The sequence below is a fragment of the Salmo salar genome, chromosome 02, assembly GCF_965601325.2.
Source record: "Salmo salar chromosome 02, fSalSal1, whole genome shotgun sequence".
NCBI lineage: Eukaryota > Metazoa > Chordata > Actinopteri > Salmoniformes > Salmonidae > Salmo > Salmo salar.
In genome coordinates, this window is record NC_138292.1 from 93,726,136 (window position 1) to 93,737,968 (window position 11,833).

Consider the following 11,833-nt stretch of genomic DNA (forward strand, 5'->3'; position numbering starts at 1 on the left):
CAGGAAGTAATGGGGATCCATAATCAATACAAATACTTGTATCAATATATTTGTGTCTCTTTACTCTCGGATTCGAAAAAGCTAATTAGCATCAAAGTAGACGACATGCAAGACTACAAATCCCTGCAAGCTCCTGCATGTCATCTCTAGCCAACACCTTTCACAGAACAGTTCACTGAATTGTCCATTGAAATAAATGTTGACAATTTAATCATTGCTACATTAAGGCCTGATTGGTGGAGTGCTGCAGAGATGGTTGTCCTTCTGGAAGGCTCTCCCATCTCCACAGAGGAACTCTGGAGCTCTGTCAGAGTGAACATCGGGTTCTTGTTCACCTCCCTGACCAAGACCCTTCTCCCACGATTTCTCAGTTTGGCCGGGCGGCCGGCTCTAGGAAGAGTCCTCGTGGTTCCAAACTTCTTCCATTTAAGAATGATGGAGGCCACTGTGTTCTTGGGGACCTTCAATGCTGAAGACATTTTTTGGTACCCTTCCCCAGATCTGTGCATCGACACAATCCTGTCACAGAGCAATATGGACAATTCCTTTGACCTCATGGCTCGGTTTTTGTTCTGACATGCACTGTCAACTGTGGGACCTTATATAGACAGTTGTGTGCCTTTCCAAATCATGTCTAATCAATTGAATTTACCACAAGTGGACTCCAATCAAGTTGTAGAAACATTTCAAGGAAGATCAATTGAATCAGGATGCATCTGAGCTCAATTTCGAGTCTCATAGCAAAGGGTCTGAATACTTAAGTAAATACATTTGTAAAAATGTTTTTTAAAAATGATTTTGTTTTGTCATTATGGGTTATTGTGATGTCATTATGGGGTATTGATTATTCAATTATAAAATTATTCAACTTTAGAATAAGGCTGTAAAGTAACTAAATGTTAAAAAAGTTAAGGGGTCTGAATACTTAATGAATGCACTGTATACCCCTTGCAGTTTTGTACACAGTCATGTGATACGTGGTATAGAAGCGTCCAATCTTAGGAGAGTACATGGGAGGCACTATACTGTGTGTCTGCAGGTGTCTATCTGGTTAAAACCACTGATACAGGAGCCCCTCCACCCTCTGGTGGGATGGATCATGTCTACAGAGAAACCTAGATTCAAATACTTAGATGTGTGTGTATTGGGTATATGTCGTGAAATTGTTAGATATTACTTATTAGATATTACTGCACTGTCGTAGCTAGAAACACAAGCATTTCACTACACCCACAATAACATCTGCTAAACACGTGTATGTGACCAATAAAATGTGATTTTGATTTGAAATAAACGTCCTATTTATCAAAGATGCTTTTGGCTGGAGTCAAAATGACTCCAAAGGATTTGAATTTGTTAAAAGTACATATTGATACAGAAACACTAAACCATGATATATATTTCTTAAGAACAAGTTGATTGACAAAATCATGAAAATTTGGAAGAATTGAATAAACCACATTTTGGTTATGGTAAAAGATATGCCTCTGGGGTAAAAATGATCCATGTCAGAAGTATGGTTCAACGCAAATATGTAGTGGGTGTAAAGTTTGTTTTAAATGCTCACTCATTAAACACAAATCAATCAACACATGCTTCTCTTTGAAGGACTTAATGTAATATTAATCTTTTATGAAATAAATGAAAAATAAACGTTTGGTTCCTCAACTGCGTTGCCCACTCCAGTCAGCAGATGGCGATGTGCGTCTTTTAGGTTCAGGCGATGCTGCCAGTGTGACGTATAATCTAGTGGACGGGATGCTCCTTCAACAACAACAGCTAGTCAGACACCTCGGTAGCTTTCTAGCAAACATAGCTACAACATTCACGCTCTTTACACTGTTTTGGTGTATATTAGTCGCTGTGTATTAAACACACTTCTGTCGTATGTACTTGTTGGCCAATTTAATTATATATTTACGTTGTTTGTCAGTTAGCTGGTTTGCTAAATTAGCTTAGAACTAGGCTAGTCGCTAATGCTAGCTAGCTAACATCCCTGACCATGAGTTCACTAAGCTACTCTCCTCCTGTTAAAGAAGAGGAGGTCTGCTGGACGGAGAAAGAAGTTCTCGTGAAAGAGGAGGAGGAAGAGAAGAATGTTACAATACAAAAACAAGTAGAGGGTGAGGCTGTTACAGTAAAAGAAGAAGAGAAAGACGTTTCAGTGAAAGAAGAGGAAGACGCGTTCAGAGTGAAAGAGGAGGAGGATGTTACAGTAAAAGAAGAGGAGGAAGAGGAGGATGCAGTTTATGGAGTGAAAGAGGAGGAGGGGGAGACGACTGTCACATTGGAGGAAGAAGGGGAGGTTGGAGATCTGTTTAACACCAGTAAGTACCGTCTCTGCAGTCGTTGAACCAATATGCAGTAAAGGGGTTCTACACTTTAATGTTGTTCTGTAGGAATGGCTGAAGCTACACTGTAACGTGTAGAACATCAAGAGTGGACCATCAACAACACATTAACATTTGATCAAATGCATCCAATGACAATGCCTGAAATACTGTAGTCCTCAATATCTCCTATTAGATTAGCCCAAGATGTTCTCTTAAAGGGACAATCAGCAGTTGTTACATCCATTTTGGGACTTATACATTAATGATATGTACCCATCTGTTTCTTGAATAAATCACTTAGAAATGCCTCATGAGCTTAGTTCAACTGTCATACCCCATCAGAACCCAAAATATAAGCTTTTTTTACTCCAATGTTTATCAGTAAATATAAACAAACACTGTATATCCTCAAAACATGGTTAAAACTAGAATGTTGATATCATGGATGGTTACATTTCTCCAGCCCCATCCCTCAGCTTTTTACCGAAACGGGCAGGGAGTACGCTTTGTTATTGTTTCTACTGCTGATTGCTGCCCCCGTTACTCCTCAAGGTCCAAGGACTGTATGTTATTTTCAGAGGTAGACTGGCTCTGGCAGCTAAAATAGTCAATTATTCCATCTAAATGTGAATCGATTCTCAATTGCGATACATTCAAGGAAAATAGGCATGTTTCTCGACTCATACCCTGACTTTAAAAAGGGATTTTTTGAGAATTAGCTTAGGAACTGCGTGTCAGAGCATGACAATGTGAACGCGATTGGTCGACAGTCTCTTGGACGGGCGTTATATACACTTTGACATTTTCTGGAATAGTTTTAATTTGAAAACGTTTTTGTTTACTTGCCTGCCTATTGAATTTGGAATGCACTGTACTGTTCATCTGAAACTCACTGAGATAATTCCTTTGATACAGCAGTAGCAATACAGGGACATAACATCTACAGGGTCCTACAGTAGGTCTATGTTGTTGTTAGGTGAAGTTATGGGTCCTACAGTGGATCTATGTTGTTGTTAGGTGAAGATATGGGTCCTACAGTAGGTCTATGTTATTGTTAGGTGAAGTTATGGGTCCTACAGTAGGTCTATGTTATTGTTAGGTGAAGTTATGGGTCCTACAGTAGGTCTATGTTGTTATTAGGTGAAGTTATGGGTCCTACAGTAGGTCTATGTTATTGTTAGGTGAAGTTATGGGTCCTACAGTAGGTCTATGTTGTTATTAGGTGAAGTTATGGGTCCTACAGTAGGTCTATGTTATTGTTAGGTGAAGTTATGGGTCCTACAGTAGGTCTATGTTGTTATTAGGTGAAGTTATGGGTCCTACAGTAGGTCTATGTTATTGTTAGGTGAAGTTATGGGTCCTACAGTAGGTCTATGTTATTGTTAGGTGAAGTTATGGGTCCTACAGTAGGTCTATGTTATTGTTAGGTGAAGTTATGGGTCCTACAGTAGGTCTATGTTGTTATTAGGTGAAGTTATGGGTCCTACAGTAGGTCTATGTTATTGTTAGGTGAAGTTTTTGGCCAATTTGGCAAACACTTAGTTTACTTAGTTTTTTTCCCCCAAGATGGCGTAGCAGTGCATACGTTTTTTTTCATCCTCTCGTTTTCTTTTTTGTATTTTTTGTATATATTACAAATGACTTTTCAATCTCTTTTCTATTTTTAAATTAAGTATATCTTCCGGTTACCCACCTCACTCAATGTGACAGTGCCTCATTGCCTGCATCCGTTATGGGTCCGCGGTCAAACGACCACCCCTCATCACTGTCAAACGCTCCCAAAACACTTCTGCAAGCAGGCATTTCTAATCTACCTGGCCCGAGTCTCCTGGAAGGATATTGACCTCATCCCGTCAGTAGAGGATGCCTGGTTATTCTTTAATTATAATTTCCTCACCACCTTAAATAAGCATGCCCCTTTCAAAAAATGTAGAACTAAGAACAGATATAGCCCTTGGTTCACTCCAGACCTGACTGTCCTCGACCAGCACAAAAACATCCTGTGGTGTACTGCACTAACAGCTCCCCACCCCCCGCAGCTACTTCCCCAAGCCTCCCCAGCTTCTCCTTCCCCCAAATCTAGATAACTGATGTTCTGAAAGAGTTGCAAAACCTGGACCCGTACAAATCAGCTGGGCTTGACAATCTGGACCCTCTCTTTCTAAAATTATCCGCCGCCATTGTGGAAACCCCTATTACTAGTCTGTTCAACTTCTCTTTCGTATCGTCCGAGATTCCTAAAGATTGGAATGCTTCCGCGGTCATCCCCCTCTTCAAAGGGGGTGACACTCTAGACCCAAACTGTTACAGACCTATATCCATCCTGCCCTGCCTTTCTAAAGTCTTCGAAAGTCAAGTTAACAAACAGATCACTGACCATTTTGAATCCCACCGTACCTTCTCCGCTGTGCAATCCAGTTTCCGATCTGGTCACGGGTGCAGCTCAATCACGCTCAAGGCACTAAACGTACAGTGAGTGAAAAAAGTATTTGATCCCCTGCTGGTTTTGTACGTTTGCCCACTGACAAAGAAGTGATCCGTCTATAATTTTAATGGTAGGTTTATTTGAACAGTGAGAGACAGAATAACAACAACAAAAATCCAGAAAAAAACGCATGTCAAAAATTGTATAAATTCATTTGCATTTTAATGAGGGAAATAAGTATTTGACCCCTCTGCAAAACATGACTTAGTACTTGGTGGCAAAACCCTTGTTGGCAATCACAGAGGTCAGACGTTTCTTGTAGTTGGCCACCAGGTTTGCACACATCTCAGGAGTGATTTTTGTCCCACTCCTCTTTGCAGATCTTCTCCAAGTAATTAAGGTTTCGAGGCTGACATTTGGCAACTTGAACCTTCAGCTCCCTCCACAGATTTTCTATGGGATTAAGGTCTGGAGACTGGCTAGGCCACTCCAGGACCTTAATGTGCTTCTTCTTGAGCCACTCCTTTGTTGCCTTTGCCGTGAGTTTTGGGTCATTGTCATGCTGGAATACCCATCCACAACCCATTTTCAATGCCCTGGCTGAGGGAAGGAGGTTCTCACCCAAGATCTGACGGTACATGGCCCTGTCCATCGTCCCTTTGATGCGGTGAAGTTGTCCTGTCCCCTTAGCAGAAAAATATCCCCAAAGCATAATGTTTCCACCTCCATGTTTGACGGTGGAGATGGTGTTCTTGGAGTCATAGGCAGCATTCCTCCTCCTCCAAACACGGTGAGTTGAGTTGATGCCAAAGAGCTCCATTTTGATCTCATCTGACCACAACACTTTCACCCAGTTGTCCTCTGAATCATTCAGATTTTCATTGGCAAACTTCAGACGGGCATGTATATGTGCTTTCTTGAGCAGGGGGACCTTGCAGGCACTGCAGGATTTCAGTCCTTCACGGCGTAGTGTGTTACCAATTGTTTTCTTGGTGACTATGGTCCCAGCTGTCTTGAGATCATTGACAAGATCCTCCCGTGTAGTTCTGGGCTGATTCCTCACTGTTCTCATGATCATTGCAATTCCACGAGGTGAGATCTTGCATGGAGCCCCAGGCCGAGCGAAATTGACAGTTCTTTTGTGTTTCTTCCATTTGCGAATAATCGCACCAACTGTTGTCACCTTCTCACCAAGCTGCTTGGCGATAGTCTTGTAGCCATTCCAGCCTTGTGTAGGTCTACAATCTTGTCCCTGACATCCTTGGAGAGGTCTTTGGTCTTGGCCATGGTGGAGAGTTTGGAATCTGATTGATTGCTTCTGTGTACAGGTGTCTTTTATACAGGTAACAAGCAGAGATTAGGAACACTCCCTTTCAGAGTGTGCTCCTAATCTCAGCTCGTTACCTGTATAAAAGACACCTGGGAGCCAGAAATCTTTCTGATTGAGAGGGGGTCAAATACTTATTTCCCTCATTAAAATGCAAATCAATTTATAACATTTTTGACATGTGTTTTTCTGTATTTTGTTGTTGTTTTTCTATATCTCACTGTTCAAATAAACCTACCATTAAAATTATAGACTGATCTTTTCTTTGTAAGTGGGCAAACGTACAAAATCAGCAGGGGATCAAATACTTTTTCCCCTCACTGTATCATAAACGCCATCGATAAAAGACAGTACTGTGCAGCCGTCTTCATCATCCTGGCCAAGGCTTTCAACTCTGTCAATCACCGTATTCTTATCGGCAGACTCAATAGCCTTGGTTTCTCAAATGACTGACTCGCCTGGTTCACCAACTACTTCTCAGACAGAGTTCAGTGTGTCAAATCGGAGGGCCTGTTGTCCGGACCTCTGGCAGTCTCTATGGAGCTACCACAGGGTTAAATTCTCGGACCGACTCTTTTCTCTGTACATACCAACAATGTTGCTCTTGCTGCGGGTGATTCCTTGATCCACCTCTACGCAGACGACACTATTCTGTATACATCTGGCCCTTCTTTGGACACTGTGTTAACAAACCTCCAAACGAGCTTCAATGCCATACAACACTCCATCTGTGGCCTCCAACTGCTCTTAAATGCTAGTAAAACTAAATGCATGCTCTTCAACCGGTCGCTGCCCGTACCCGCCCGTCCAGCATCACTACTCTGGACGGTTTTAACTTAGAATATGTGGAAACTATAAATACCTAGGTGTCTGGCTAGACTGTAAACTCTCCTTCCAGATAATATTAAGCATTTCCAATCCAAAATTAAATCTAGAATCGGCTTCCTATTTCGCAACAAAGCCTCCTTCACTCACACTGACAAACATACCCTCGTAAAACTGACTATCCTACCGATCTTTGACTTTGGCGATGTCATTTTCAAAATAGCCTCCAACACTTTACTCAGCAAACTGGATGCAGTCTATCACAGTGCCATTCGTTTTGTTACCAAAGCCCCATATACCACCCACCACTGGGACCTGTATGCTCTCGTCGGCTGGCCCTCGCTACATATTCGTTGCCAAACCCACTGGCTCCAGGTCATCTATAAGTCTTTGCTAGGCCGCCGTCATTCAGCTCACTGGTCACCATAGCAACACCCACCCATAGCCCACATATCTCACTGGTCATCCCCAAAGCCAACACCTACATTGGCATTCTTTCCTTCCAGTTCTCTGCTGCCAATGACTGGAACGAATTGCAAAAATCGCTGAAGTTGGAGACTTATATCTCCCTCACTAACTTTAAGCATCAGCTATCTGAGCAGCTTACCGATCGCTGCAGCTGTACACAGCCCATCTGTAAGTAGCCCATCCAACTGCCTACCTCATCCCCATGTTTTTATTTACTTTTTTGCTCTTTTGCACACCAGTATTTCTACTTGCACATCTATCTCTCCAGTGTTCATTTGCTAAATTGTAATTACTTCGCTACTATGGCCTATTTATTGCCTTACCTCCGTACTCCATTTGCACACACTGTATATGGATTTTTCTATTGTGTTATTGACTGTACGTTTGTTTTTCCCACGTGTAACTCTGTTGTTTTTTTGTCGCACTGCTTTGCTTTATCTTGGCCAGGTCGCAGTTGTAAATGAGAACTTGTTCTCAACTAGAATACCTGGTTAAATAAAGGTGAAATAAAAAAATGATATAAAAAAATATTAACTTTATTGACATTAATGTGGTTCTTCAATAATTACACATAATTCTTAATACTGTAGCAAACATTATATTAAGCAGGACATTCAAACATGCCTTACAATTATAATCCAAAGTAGTGTGAAATGCACTCATAAGCAACCTGGTAATGGAGGTTACTCCCCGGAGTTTTCCCCTATTCACATTCAGAATACCTAAAATCTTTGCTCACCATTTTTGCTCCAGGCAGATATAGTACATCCATAACTATCGGTTTCCTCATTAGCAGGGAGGAGTTTCTGCAATCAAATTGCCCTCGTGCCGCAATTTTATTAAACACAGAAAGGGGCCTATATTGGAGACCAAAAGTCACCTGGCACACTGCTTAGAGGTTCAACAACATGAATAACTTATTTCTAGCCTACAATCATCGATGTTACTACTAATGTGAAAACAAGACAAAATATGACTATTCTTGCTCATTTTAAGACAATTGTAACATTCATTAAAGACGTCAATTGTTGTACAACATCATGGCTACGCTGTTGGCATCACCTTTTACAGTGGATTTTCGCTGTTGTGGGCATTTAACCATCTGTCTGACTTTGTTGTTTACACAGGAGAGATACGGGACTACTGTGGATCCTCTGGGGAGCCTCAACAACCTCATGATGCTGACGAGGCAGAGAAGAGTTTCTCCAGATCAGAACACCTCATTAAACACCTGCAGAGATCCACAGGGAAGAGAACTCACTGCTGCTCTGACTGTGGGAAGAGATTCACCTCATCAGGCATTAAAAGTCATCAGAGAACACACACAGGAGAGAAATCTTATAGCTGTGATCAATGTGGGAAGAGTTTTGGTCAATCTGGAGAGCTGACAGTGCACCAGAGAATACACACAGGAGAGAAACCTTATAGCTGTGGTCAATGTGGGAAGAGTTTTGGTAGATTGTGCCATCTGACTCAACACCAGAGAATACACACAGGAGAGAAATCTTATAGCTGTGATGATGTGGGAAGAGTTTTACTACATCTGGCCATCTGACTTCACACCAGAGAATACACACAGGAGAGAAATCTTTTAGCTGTGGTCAATGTGGGAAGAGTTTTGGTAGATCGTGCCATCTGACTCAACACCAGAGAATACACACAGGAGAGAAATCTTGTAGCTGTGATCAATGTAGGAACAGTTTTCCTCGGCCAGACAGCGTGAATATACACAAACGGACACACACAGGAGAGAAATCTTGTAGCTGTAGTCATTGTGGGAAGAGTTTTACTACATCTAGCCAGCTGACTTTGCACCAGAGAAGACACACAGGAGAGAAATCGTATAGCTGTAATCAACGTGGGAAGAGAGCCACTGATAAAAGATCTCTGATTAAACATCAGAAAATACATGAAGGAGTTGTTTCATGATGTCAATGAATTAATGTAGAATGTTTTTAACATTATAGTAGGAGTATTTTAATGATGTCATAATGTAGAACCCTAAATGTTTGTCCCCTGTTCTATTGATTTCAACATGATATGGATATTAGCCCCAGGGGAAAAATCCAGGCTCTGAATTGGAAGAGTTACTATTTATGTGATTCAACAAAAAGTGACTAACAAAAAAGAGTTACACTTACCATGTTGGTGACCCACTTGAATCAAAATGTAGCTAGCTGTTTTCTACAAGTTGTCCTCTAACCAGTGATGTACACATTATTCCCTGATTCCGTGTGGTTTTTGAGCTGTTAGTTTTAACAGGACGTGCAACCTCATCTCCCTCCTCTCACACAATTGATTTCAACATGATATCGATGAGTTATTACAAATAAGTGTTGCGTTCCTTTGTTTAGCGACCCCCTAAATGTAAATGCATCAGTCCAAAATGTAGCTGACTGTTTTCTGCAGGTTGTCCTCTAACCAGTGAGGAAAAATATATCTCCCATTTCCATGTGTTTTTTTTAGTTGTGTTAGTTTCAACATCAAGTACAACCTGATTTTCCCCCTAATTGATATCAGTGATTTATTGCTACTTATCAAAACAACAGCGTTTCTGGTGCTTGTGCAGTTGATAAGGAGCTTGTTTTAAAAAATACAAGTAATATGATTATTGTGGCAGATGTTTGTGTATATAGCACATGTTATGTTTAGGTTTTCAATATATCACAAACTGTTTCTACATATTGGTTATTGATTTGGACACGTTAAAACTGTGTTTTGACATTGGGGCGATCCCACCTAGCAAAATGTCTTTGAAAAAAAGACTATGCCCGATGTCCAATATTCGTTGGTTGGTCATTTTTTAAATTACTTGAAAACAACAACTTAATTTCAATGTACTTTCAGGTAGCCTAGTGGTTAGAGCGTTGGACTAGTAACCGAAAGGTTGCTGGATTGAATCCCCGAGCTGACAAGGTACAAATCTGTCGTTCTGCCCCTGAACAAGGCAGTTAACCCACTGTTCCTAGGCCGTCATTGAAAATAAGAATTTATTAACTGCCTTGTCTAAATAGGTTAAATAAAAAGTGGATTAGAGTTCTAGAAGCTAGTGAGTTTTAGTTTTATTTTCTATAGAAAGAAAAATGTGAAAAAATTAATAGGATTGTATATTATTATTATTATTTAGAGATATATATTTTTTTTCTTCTTGTTTTTAAATGTTGACAGCCAGTAGACACCATGTTTATATTGGTTAAGGTGAAGCATTGTAGTTGATTATAATGTGAAATGGAGGTGAACAAACTTATAGGTTATATTTGTTGTCTTAAGGGGGAAGGTGTTACAGGCTTTGGTTTTTCCATTTATGTTTTGAGGTTGGACTTTAGCACGTCTAGCTCGTTAGCACGTATAGCTCGTTAGCACGTCTAGCTCGTTAGCACGTATAGCTCGTTAGCACGTATAGCTCGTTAGCCCGTCTAGCTCGTTAGCACGTAGGACGCACTGATTGGTGTCACCTCGTTAGTCAGTATGTGTTACACCTGTGCTGGCTTGTCCATCTCGTTAGTGGGAAGGTGTTTCACCTGAGCTGGTCCAGGTTCTATTTAAGAGTGTCTGGCCCAGTGCTCCAGTTGTCTTGATACATGTGGAGAGTCAACACCTTTAGTTGCTCCACCTTTTTGGTTTGCTTCCTGTCTTTAAGTTTGGTGTGGGTTTTTCTTTTGTTTGCCTCTTCTTGGGCAGATTTAGTGGGTCTCATGGTGGGTGTCTTTTAGGTCCCAGTTGTTGTTACTAGTCAACTTTCAGTGGACACCCCCATAGTGTCTATCAGAACCCCTCCTATAACCCCACCTGTTTAGTTGTGGTTGTTGTCAGTTCCCTCTTCTGTTTGAGCAACATTTTAGATTTTTCTTGATCGGGAATGTAACAACAAACAATGTAGTAAAACAAGCTGATATTTTGGGTTGGATATTGCATCCAATTCTTAGTATTTTAATCAATGGCATTTCCATAGGATGATCATTAGTCTTTCAGTTGTTAACCTTCTGTTTTTTATCCACTTATGTTTGTTGTGGTAAATAATTGTTTATTTTCGTTATTTCCTATGAAGCCATTGTGTTGCATCCATGTCTGAAATGTGCTGTATAAATAAAGCTTGATTTGATTTGAACATATTGCAAAACAAATTAACCCAATGACTGACCAATCAACAGACTCAAAATCAATGAACAAATACATGATAAAGAATAAATTCAGTGTATCTCCCACTATGTCATAATAGTGCTGTATGTACGTTTAGTATCACTTTTCAACCAACCCAGTTCATTTGTTGATAATGAAAAATGTTGAAATCAACTATACGTCTAAGGATTCACCTACTGGAAACTGAAACAAACAAATGGATCAACCAGATCAATCTCACTTTTCCAGCCTGCTGAAGGCGTGGTGGAGTGGTAAACACCACCCCCGGCTCTACCAGGGGCTTGAGGTGGTCTCCCACAGCTCTGCTTATGTCAT

The 11,833-nt window shown here is 40.8% G+C and overlaps 1 long non-coding RNA gene across 1 annotated transcript; it reads left to right on the plus strand.

Moving 5' to 3' along the window:
* Positions 1 to 1,762: 1,762 nt before the first annotated feature.
* On the plus strand, positions 1,763 to 11,486 carry LOC145863188 (uncharacterized). The gene is made up of 2 exons (XR_014382467.1): positions 1,763 to 2,327; positions 8,506 to 11,486. It is a non-coding gene; the product is annotated as an uncharacterized LOC145863188 (long non-coding RNA).
* The last annotated feature ends 347 nt before the right edge of the window (positions 11,487 to 11,833 follow it).